The following is a 12,386-nucleotide window of genomic DNA, read 5'->3' as shown; positions in this document are numbered from 1 at the left end:
GTGTAACCAGTGGAAATATCATATAGGTCTTATTAAATTTGTCGTTAATTTATTTTGTACTAAAAACAAATTCTCTTGATTTTTACCAAATAAATTAAAGTATTTTGCTGTACCAATTTTTTTATAAGTTAATTAGGGAAACTTCCGTTTTAAATATTATTATTGGATCGTCTGTATTTCAAGTGTGATATTAAATCAGAAAATTATAATTGAAGAAAAAATTTAGAAATTTTTTTAAAACTAAGTATTTTCAAGCAAAATACTAATAATTTCTGGTATATATGAAACTTCTCTCTAAAATGATATTCACATAGAGTAGGTCTAACGGTCCACATCGTTTTTAATGAAAAATTAAAATATACCTAGTACATAGTTAAATATTTCATTTGCTAATTTTCAATTACTAAATACGGAAGAATTCAACAGAATGCCAAATATACCGAATAGCAAGAATAAAAAAAAAGTTTGCTATGGTTTTTATACTGAAGTTTGAAGTCCTAAATGAGAGTCTAAGTTCATTTTGAATAAAGAAAATTAAATTAGTTGTCGAAAAATACTAGCATGGAAAAGCGAATCACTTCAACAAATATTTAGTATTGCTCGTATACTACGCAGTAAACATATAAACTTATTAAGACAATTTGTTTATAATCTATTGTGAGAGCTTGCTTTACGACTATTTTACTAAATTTTACATAAATTTTGTCAAAATGACAAAGTTTCGTAATTTATTTAGATAAAAACTTTTTTGAAAGGCATCATGTTTTTGTTTTCAAAGTAATTAAATAAAACTATTCGCATGAGTGCATGCTACATCAAATTCGAATTTTATATTCATTTGAGTACTTACCTACATGTATGTATGTAAACCAACACATTCAATTATAATTTTCTTTACTTTTTTCTTGTTTTTTTTTTGTCTAAATAACATTGTCATTCAGAGAGAAAAGAATAATGTGTTTTTTTTTTTGTAAATTATGAATAAGTAAAAGAAAAAAAGTAGCTCAAGGACAAAAGTACATCTTTATATTTACCCATATTTAATTTCACTTGTTGGATTTACATTAAAAAAAAAGCATAAAATAAATGTTTTGTAAAAATATTTTATCCTTATTTCTTTTACACCTGTTTCCTTTACAGTGATTTCTTTTACATATACATATATTTAGAATATTTGAGAAATAGATTACAATAACAACAATTAAGGTAAAGTAAGGTAATTTCGTCAGTGCATTTAATTTCGTCATAGGTCGCACTTTCTTCACATATTTGTCAAATATTAGGAAACCCCATCTATTTTCAATAAACTTTAAACATTTTTGTTTTTAAATATACTTGAAGTGAGAAGATCCGTTTTTAAATTTTAAAAAATTAGAATAAATTAATTTTAAAAGACATTCTTAATTACTGAAAAAAATACCGGGGCAAATTTTTGCTTTTTCTTAGTGTTTTCGTTAAGAAAAGTAGAAAGTTTCTTAAGGGTATATCTGTTGAAATATGTGTAATTTCTTACATATTTGCTTATATTTTGACAAATTAAACTTAAAAAAAAATTATTAATAAGAAAAAAATTGAAAAAGTGAAATATTAAAAAATAAAAGTTAAGTGACGAAATTACCAACCAAATTTTTTGGTGTTGGAGATTATTTCGTCAGAATGACGAAATTGAGTGGTTTATTAAAACATTTTAAAATATGAATATTTACTTTTGAAACTTAAAATATTAAAAAAAATTGAATGCAAAACTTTTATTTACAGTGTTTCTAGCCAAAATATAAAATTTCGTCAGTTATATTTTATTCAGGTATCATCGGTACAATCTATTTTAATAGTTACGAAAAATGTAGATTGGCAAAGTTTTTCTACAAAAAATGATTAAAACACGAGAAAAACGGAAATTGAAATGTTAAATTTGACAAATATAACAGTTCTGTACAATATCTAAAAAAACTATTAAATTTAAAACTAATTTTTACTAAAATTTTATTTACAATCATATTTTGTGAGGCGGCGGAATGTAATACTTAAACAGGGTGCTGACGAAATTAAAATTTTACATAGTTTTTGAATTGTTCAAATTTTGTCATGCTTTTTTTTCAAAATTGTTACCGGATAGTTATTAATTATGATATACACAGTTTAGATTTGCATTATTTTTTATTTTAGTCCAATGAACTGTATTAAAACCTAGTTTTTTTTTGCCATGACGAAATTAGCAACTCCACATGACGAAATTAAAAACTCAAAGTTTTTGCTGACGAAATTACATGCCTTTTGGAGATATTTTAAAATTTAAAAAAATATAATAATTCACAAAGTAACTGTCTGAAAAAGTTAAAAATAATTTTGTCAACATTCCAAACTAACAAAAAATGATACTTTTATTGCACACACATTAACTCTTCGAAATACATCGTTAAAAAACCGAAAAAGTCCCTTAACATGACGAAATTACCCTACTTTACCTTATTTTCCATAAATTCTTCTGCTTATATATGCCCTATATCTTTTTATTTTATTTATTGTTATATTTCTATATAAAAAATGTTTATACAAAATATAAAATTAAATTGTCTCTTGGTTTCTTCTATTTGACACTGACTTTAAGAAATCAGTGTCAAATGTGGCACAACAAGAAGAAAATAACTTGTTTAACACAAAAAAAAGAGAAGAAAAAAAATTTTCAGCATAACAAATTTCAAAAATATCTACCTAATTGAGTTATATGCAAATGACTAACAGTAACAATTGGAACAAATTATATCATTTTAATTATGGGATATTTTAAATTAATTAATATAAAATTCCTTCATATTTTCGATAATTTTAAGTTCGGAATCAGTAATAGATGTTTCGAGAAAAAAACTCATTTTATATTACCATCACTACAGCAATATCATTTCTTTGATTTATTAAAATTGTAGACTTAATTTAAAGGATAAACTTGTTGAAACATATGGTAAAATATTCAACACTTGGTTATTGCGAGATTTTTTAATTTCAATGTCTAATTTGCTAAAAATTTTATATTTTATCTTTCAAGGTTTACCTCTTAATTCTGCAAAAATTTTTTCTGAATTTACATACATTGATATAGATAAAATTATAAATTATTTTTTTTTCTTTCAATAAATATTTTTTCCCCGACACACCAAATTTTGCCTTATAATCTTTTAAATTTATTTCAATTTCATTTTTATTTCTTTCCCTCAATAAAATAAGAATTCAAATTATTTGAATATTTAAATAGATTAACTTAGCTAATTAGTTAAATAATCGAAATTGAAAATTTTTAATTTTCTTCCTTATTTTATTAAAATTAAAAATAATTACCGGAATAATGGCAATACAAATAAAAGCAACAATTAATGAGAAACACCCACTACATAGAAAATTGACAAAGTAATAAAAATATTTAATTTTATGTTTTTTTTCTTTTAAATATTTTATAATTCTCACACTTCATTTTCATTTAAAAATGCTTGTTTATTTTTAAGAAGAAAATTTTAACCACACAATATAAATTCCTTAACCTTAACCTATAGGAGTTTCCTTAGAAGAACAATAAAAAAAAAGTAAAAGCAAACAAAAACAAACAAAAAAGAGAAGAACAAACATTCTGCTTAAAGTATAACCCCCTGGGATATGCAACACAGAAATAAAACAAGAAAAAAAAAAACAAAAAAATAGAAATTTTTTCTATGAAAAAGGAATTTATTGATTTTTTGTTTTCATTTTCTTTTTATTTATTTTGTTCATTTTTATTGTTGTTGCTCTTCAATTCATCTTTACATAATAAATAATTTCTGTAGGCATCATAAATTTTCAAATAAGGAATTTTACTCATTCTTCTTATTCTCTAAATTTCTCTATTTTTTCGTCTTCTCAACTTTTCTGCTTCTTCGTTTTTCAATACCTTACTCTCCAATATATTAGTTACATTTACATATAATAATTTATATTTGATAATAATATTGCAAAATGTAAGGCATGTATGTGCACATATGGGTAGGATATTGATATACATATGCATATATAGAAAAATTTTCTTATATTAAATTTTCATTTTAATTCGAGTTGAGATTTTGATTTTTTTTTCTTTCCTAAACAAGAGATGACATCTGGCAGACATATTCTCACTTTAGCAAAAAAAAATTTTTCACATTTTGGTTTTTCATTTTTTTTGAGTTTTCTTTTGGTACTTAATCGTCTTATAATAATGTAAAAAAATATATTGAAGAAGAGAAAATTTATAGATGTAATGTGAAAAGTAAAAAAAAAGTAAAGAGAGTAGAAAATGAACATTTCATTATTAATGTCTTCCGAAAAACAAAAAAAAAATACAAAACGGATATTTGAAAAATTAAAGACGGCCGTATTTAATATTGAAATCTTTAAGAGAAAAAAAAATTCTTCAAGAAAGTTTTGAATTGAAAATCTCCAATATTTTTAAAAAGAAAATTTTCATTTTAAATTTAACAAGTTTTAAAAACTTATGAGTCATGGGCAGAAGTCTCAGAGATTTGAAATCTCCAGAAGAAATGCTTCTTACCGAAATTGAATTTGAAAATTTAATCCAAACTTAGTTGTGTAGCACCAAAAATTTTAGCTGAAAAAAAAACAAAGCGATTCGAAAAAAACATGTGTAAAAAAATTGGTTATTACCGCCATCAAAAATTTTATCTAAAATAAGGGTTAATTTTTAGCACGTTTAAAAAAATTTTCAAAAAAAATATAAATATATAATTACAAAGAAAATCTACCATCTGTTCGAGAACTTTTTATCTAAATAGTTTGCACTATAGAGTAAGGAAAAGAAAGAATTACAAAAAAAAAATTTACTGATTTTATCGCATAAAGAAAAATATTAGTGTTTTTATTTTCTAACATAAAAAAGGTAGTATTTTTTTAAATGTGAATATTATTCAGCGTTTAAAATCATGTTGCGAAAAAATTTGTTCCTCCTCCAACAAGAAAACAAGTAGAAACGCAACATTTTTTTTTCTACTAAAAGAACAGTAAGTAGGTATAATTGCATGTTCTCTAAGCATGAGACCACTATAATACAGCAACAAAGCGAAATACAACAAAAATGGAAGTAAAACTAAAGTACTATTTGATTTGGCTAATAAACTATGATGATTTTTGTAATCGAATATCTCACAAAAATAGAAAATCTAGTAAATAATTTATTGTATGAAATTATGGAACTACATAAAAAACTATATAATAAATAATAATGTTTTTCTCGAATTTTTATGATCTTTTTTATTTTTCACTTTCTGTTTTAAAAAATATGTATATATGTACTGATGTCAGATGGTAGCGCCGAAAAAAATCGAAAATAAAAGACATGCCTAAAGTAAAACGTTTCAAGAAATTCCATATTTAAATAAATGAATAAATTATATAAATATATATGAATATCTTACAAATACATGCAAACGATTACAACTAAAATAGTATAATATGTATATAGTAAATTAAATATTCAAAATAAAAAACGTAAAACAAGTGCCTTCAAAAGAAAATTTTTCTGAAAATATTACCTCATATTAATAAAATAGAGATTTCACTTATTTTACAAATTGTAGCAAAGTTTAATAGTGAAATGAAATTTTAAGTGGTTTATACTTGAACTAAATATTGATATGTGAATTTGAAAATATTGTCATTATTATAGCCCAAAATTTAAAATACCATTTCTTTTCCTTCAAAATAAACAACATCGTCATCAAAACTATACTATAAATAGGTATTTTGATTTCAGAACATATTACTATTATACTCTGTAGTGAATATTAAACTCTATCCTGTAATATTGTTACACTTCGGGTTCCATTGCTTAAAGTAAGCTTTATTTTTCATTAAAGCTAAAGCGCTAAATATAAGAACATTTTTAACATCCTTTCTTTTAAGAAAGGTCAACATTTTGGGGTGTAACTGCAATCTTACAAGAAAGAAAACTCAAATTAAATTCATATAGTGTAAGAAAACCATCTAAAACTTAAAAAAATTATGGTTAATCAATTTTTTGTCACAACTTTCGAAATTACAAACATTGCAAACATGCTGGAGCTATATTGATATATTACATATATATTTATACTTACGTCTTATTTAAAAAAAATGCAAATTTGCATTTATTTGTAATTGCTATCACTATTCGATTTAAATTTTCTTATTTTTTTGTTTCTATCATTTTTCCCTTTCTGTGTAAAGGCGCTCTAAATAAACGGTGCCAAGATGACAAAAATAATTGGTCAAGAAATTGAAAAAGGAGAAAGAATAAAAAGAGATTTTTTTTCGATTGAAATATATAAAAAAAAAACTTTTTTTAATAAAAAAAAATAAAAAAATTTCTGAGAGTAAAATTTTCATAGAAGCTATAATTGCGTAGGTATATAAGAAGAATATGTACATATACAAAAAGATTGTAAAAAGCAGAAAAACTAGGAAATACTTTTGTAAGAAACGACAATTGATTTAAAAACTCCTTTAAATTTTTTATTCAAAAATTGGGATGTTAATACAAAAACGAAATTTATTAATTAAATAAAATGAATAAAATATCGAATTTGTTTTTTTTATTATTTTCGATTGAAGTTATCACGTTTTCTTAATAAAATAATGGTCTTGTAGTGCGCGAACTATTTAATAAAAAATATTATATTACATACAAAAGTACTACATACATACATACATATATAAAAAAGGCAGTTAAGTTATGTCATCTTATTAATGCCACCGTGACACTAATAATATTTGAGAAAAAAAAAAGTAAACCTAAACTTCATGAAATTTTCCAAAACACTATATCAACTCATTTTTAATATAATTAAGAATACATAAATGAAAGATTTTATATAAAAACATAATGAAGGTACATATTTTAAATAAAGAAATATTTTGAATATTGAAACTAAATTCAAAATTTAGCTAAATAGCATTTTTTCATGTCACAGCACTGTTGTTTAATAATTTCAAATTTGTGAATTGGTAAGCAAGATCTATATATATGTAAGTATTCTTAATCCTGATTTCCATAATATCTAAATTTGAATTTATCTATATTTCATTACTTTAATCTCTATTTAAATAAAGATTTTATTAAAAATATATACTTGAAAAAAATTGCATATTTTCAGTGGCCATAAATAGCTTAAATGAATTTTGTAACGAATTCTGTCATCTTGATATACTCCACATAAATAACTTTAGCTGATGAATATACTAAAAAAAGCGCGTCCTCTATCATATTAAAATAATTTTTACTACTTTTTTGAAAATTTAATATAAACTATTAAACCCATCATAGAAAATAAAGTTTTTTTTCACTACCATTAGGAGTAATTTTGGGGAGCAAGACCAATGTTCTCTGCCTAAATCCATAAAAAAAAAGTGCGCTGCTGAACCTAATGTCACAAATTTAATTGTACAAGTAATGCGGATAAAATATACCTAAACGCGTTAATTTTCATAATTCCATTCTTGGCTAATTTAAAATCTGAACTGGTCGTTAAAAAGTAGAATGACTCATGTACATACACTTGTATATTTTATTTTTGTAACAAAAGAAAATAAATTTTTGCACTTAAAAGACAATAAATAAGAATAAGATTATTTACATATGTACATATATACGTATATAGATACACATATTCATTTAATTAACCTCAACATTGATCTCCACATTTTCCAGTATTTCGGCTACATATATGTACATGCATATGTATGTATTATCTGTATCTAACTGGTTTAAGTTAAATAAACTAAAAGTTTAACTTAAAATTTTTTAATCCTACTCTGAAATAAAAACATATGTAAATACTCGTATTTTAATAAATAATTTTGTATAGGTAAATATTCCGAAATTTTCATCAAAAAAGTATGTTTGTATGAATATGTAAGAATGTATATATGTATAAAATAAAAGTGAATTTAGAAACTTAAATAATGTGTAAGTATGTTGTAATAATATCCAGTGTTTTTTTTCATCTCTTATTAATAATTTGGCCTGCATTAAACAAAACCTCTTTTAAAAAATTTAATATATTACAAATAAAATTTAAAATTAAATTCATGATACATTGATGTTCGCCCATACTTACATAAAAATTTATATATTTATAAAGGCCACATTTTTATGTTAATTTTTTTTTATCAAATATTCAAGAAATGACAAAAACAACAAAAAAAAAAATTATAATAAAAAAAGACAACATCAATTCCACTTAAATTAATAATCACATCACTAAAAAATTAAAAGCAACACTATAAGTCATCATCAGCAGCACAATATTATTTCTTACATACATACATATCTGTATACATACATATACGAAAAGTATTGAAGCATTTCTCATTTATTCATAAGCAGGTACCTATACTTAAATGTATGTACAAGAATATAAGATGAAAAAACAGCATTCCTCAAGTATCTAAAAGTTGATAATAATTTTCATAATATTTTTCTTTTCAATTTCATGTTTATTTTGCTTTTATTCCTAGAGAGCGAGAATGAAAATTAAAAATGGCACAATGAGTCAGACCAAAGCGCTTTTTTTTCTTTGGAATTTTTTTCTTATTTATTATAAAAGATGATTATCTAGCACAGTTAAGTAGGTAAATCGCATACAAGAATACTACATTAAATTTTTTTTAAGAATTGGACAGTTGCAGAATTTTTGAAAAAAAAAAAACAAAAACGTAATGAAAATGCCGGCAAAAAATTCTACTTTACCGGCCGGCCGGTATTTTAATTCTTTTTTCGTTTTTTATATTCTCTTTCTTTATCGTCTTCTTTATTTTAATAGAGTATAATATTAAAAAGTTTTTTTTTCTCTTTTCAACTCTTTTTAAATATTATAAAAGAATACATATTATAAATTCCGTTGTGCTATGAGCACATAATAATAAATATGTACTAAAATTAATGGAAGAAGAATAAATTAAGTTTTTATTTTAAAATATTTAAACACATGCATACATACATTCCATAAATAAAATTAAATATTTATAAAATAAAAGAAAAAATAAATGAATGTATGTGTAAGTGTGTGTTAGTAATATTATAAATTTATAAGAATGAAAGAACTACAATCAATGTTCGAAATTATGAAAATAAAGTTGAGTGAATATTATTTGAAGAAAATAAAGTCAATTGAGGACAAGTAAATCATAATTTATCGATAACAAAGTATACAAAGTATATAATTTACAGAAATGAATTGGAATGTAATCGTTTTTCTCGAAATTTCAAAAACCCATAAAAATAGTATTTAATAGAGTTGGGTCAAACCAATGATAGCACTTTTTCCTTCAACAACTGAAATTACTGCTGCTGGAAAAAATCGACAACATTATTAAAACTATCTAGTTCAATTCACACACTAACGTTTATCAAAGATTGCATAAGTTTAGGGTAAGACAAAAAAAAAATTAAAGAGACGTTAAAATAATGGTCGAATTTAAAGGTTAATTGTGTGAGTTAAAAATATAATTATGTTTTTTGATGACATGATATTTACCATTAGCGTTCTGCATTTATAGAAATTTAGAAATACTTGCAATTTTATAAACATAAAATACCAAAAGTTCAAATTTCGGGAGACGATACTCGTAACTTGAGAGCGAATGAGAGTAAAGGTATCAAAAATTTGAAAAACGAATTTTAGACAATTCAAATTCGGCATTTTTAGGACTTCGACGGGCTATAACTTTTAAATGGGGCTCTCCCCAAAAAAATTTTAACGTATCTCTATACGTTAAGATTTTCATCTACAAAAATAAGTTTCTAGTAAAGATCTATTTATATATAAAGTTCATATAATATAAAGCTCTTGAAGAAAGGTCTAATTATATTTCGGATTATTCTGTGAAGCGCGGCGTTACATTAGTTAGTGATACCATAAAAAATTTAAAATTTTTATTTCAAACACATATCTGTTCATATTAATATTTTTTATCCAAAAAAACTTTTCTATCTAAAACGATATTTATACTTAATTTATTTTGAAAGCATCAGAAAATACAAAATTGAACAAGTGTTTCAGAAATCTCGAATTAGATTATTTACTTAAATGATGGCTAGTTCTATCTTCCAACCAATTAATTAAAGATTTTGGAATTAAACTTAATCAATAAATAATGCAAATATAAAGTATTGAATTAAATATGCACATTGACTGTTTTTTGTTATATAAAATGTTCGCGACTGAATGAAATGTTCAGGAACATGAAAGGAACATGACTTTAAAGCGAATCTAGTGTATAAGTAATTTTTTATACAAACATTTCTTTTCATTGAATGGGTTCAATTAAATTTAGAATGATATAAGTTATACTGTCTTAGTACTTGTATTAAGCTACACTCATGTCAATTGTATATGATCAGTTCATATTATATCCCAAATTACATTGATAAAAACATTTTCGAAAATTTTTGAAACATTGCATACTGTAAAATTACGGCATGTTTGAACTATTTATATGTACACATTAAACATGTGTACATATAAATACTAATGTAATACTTATTATACAAAAATAAAATTTTTTTAATCACGGAAAACAAAACTTCATGTTCAACATTATTCAATAGTCAAAATTATTTATAGAATTTAAAAATATTTTTTTTTCTTTTGGTTAATAAATTTACATTCTCTTCTGCCACATTAACAATATAGAACAGCAAAAAGAAAATATTCTTGAATTTTTCAAAAACACTAAATAATAATAATCATAAGAAAACCAAAACAAAAAAAAAACAAACAAACTATAAAGAAATCAAGGAAATTATCAAAATATTAAAAACAAGGAAAAAACAAAAAAAAAAATAGATCGGAAAAATAATTTTCACCAACAATCACAAACAAAAACAAAAAATCAATTGGGGCATATGGAAAATGTTTTTCGTTTATCAAAAAATCAGAATACGACGCATTTTTTTTTTTCATTTTTCATTAAGATTTCTCAGCAAAATTGAAATACAAAAATGAGAACCATAATTTATTAAGGAATCATGAGCTCTTCAATAATTGAAGACCCAGGTCCAAATTAGTAAAATAACGAAGAGACATTATACAAAATTGATTAAATAATTTTTCTTTAATTCTGAACTATTTTTGGCTGAAATCAATTAATTTACATAACTGTATATACACAAAAAATTTCTTATTCGTTTGGTCGTATTTGTATGATGCTATAACAACAATACTAAACAATGAAGCAAGAAGAGGAGGCGGTAAATTTTCTTTTAATCGAATTTTTGTGTTGTGATTTTAGTTTTTAAAAAGTGCTTTTCCTTTTGTCATGCTTTCCCGAAATTTTGTTTTTTTTTTTAATTTTCATAAATAAACCTAAAAAAATTCAATTGAACTTGAAACTGTGGAAGTAAACTGTTAACCTTTTAAAAATTTTGGTAGAATATGCAAAATTTTTTTTACATATTGTTAAATATTAATTATACCTTATAATTACACTTGTATAGCTCCCATTTTGACACAATTACGTTTATAGAGATATAAATAGTCCAATATGAAATCGAATTCTCAAATATAATTTTAATTTATTGACCGAGCTTTATTTGCCAAAACTTTAAATTACACGGTTGCCGCACAATTATGGCAACATTTTAATCTAAACATTAAACAAAAAATATAAAATTTATTTTAAATTTTTTGATTAGCCTTGCTTAATACACACGGGAAAATTACACAACATTGTTATTTTATTATTTTTCACAATTTCTGTTTTTATTTCGCTTTTCTTTTCTAGTTCAAGTATGCCTACAAGTTAAATACGTGAAATACTAAATAAAAGAAGAGAAAAAAAATAAAGAAAAATTATTGAAATTATTGAAATACGTACGTTGTTAAGTTGAGCGTGTGCGTTCACAATGAAGTTCAATTTTAAACATTAAGGGAAAAATTACGTTGCATGAAGTAAAAAAAACAGGAATTGATTTCAATTTTTCTTTTCTTTAAGTATTTTAAATTTTTTTTCAATACTTTTATACAAAATTTGAAATATTTCTTTCATTCATTTATTTGAAACAAGTACACATTATATGTGTAAGTATTCAGTAATTTATAGAAAAATAGAATATATTCTTATGCAATGGCATACAGGTATAGTACAAATATCGATTTTAAAAATTGTAAACAAAATAAAATTCTAAAATAATTTTTCTAATAATTAAAACGGTAGAAAAGAAAAGAAAATTTCAAGGTGCTGCCTTTCTTTTCATTTGAACTTTACATTGAACTATAAATAACTTATTTAAAGTTTTGACTGATTATTTTAATTGGAGGAAGGTTAGAAATGGTAAAATAGTGCTGTTATTAATTAGTAATTTCTGTTAATAAAAATTAGTCAACAATTTT

The sequence above is a fragment of the Condylostylus longicornis genome, unplaced genomic scaffold (genome assembly GCF_029603195.1).
Source record: "Condylostylus longicornis isolate FDR11 unplaced genomic scaffold, ASM2960319v2 ptg000017l, whole genome shotgun sequence".
NCBI classification, from domain to species: domain Eukaryota; kingdom Metazoa; phylum Arthropoda; class Insecta; order Diptera; family Dolichopodidae; genus Condylostylus; species Condylostylus longicornis.
Note: the sequence above shows the minus strand (reverse complement) of the source record.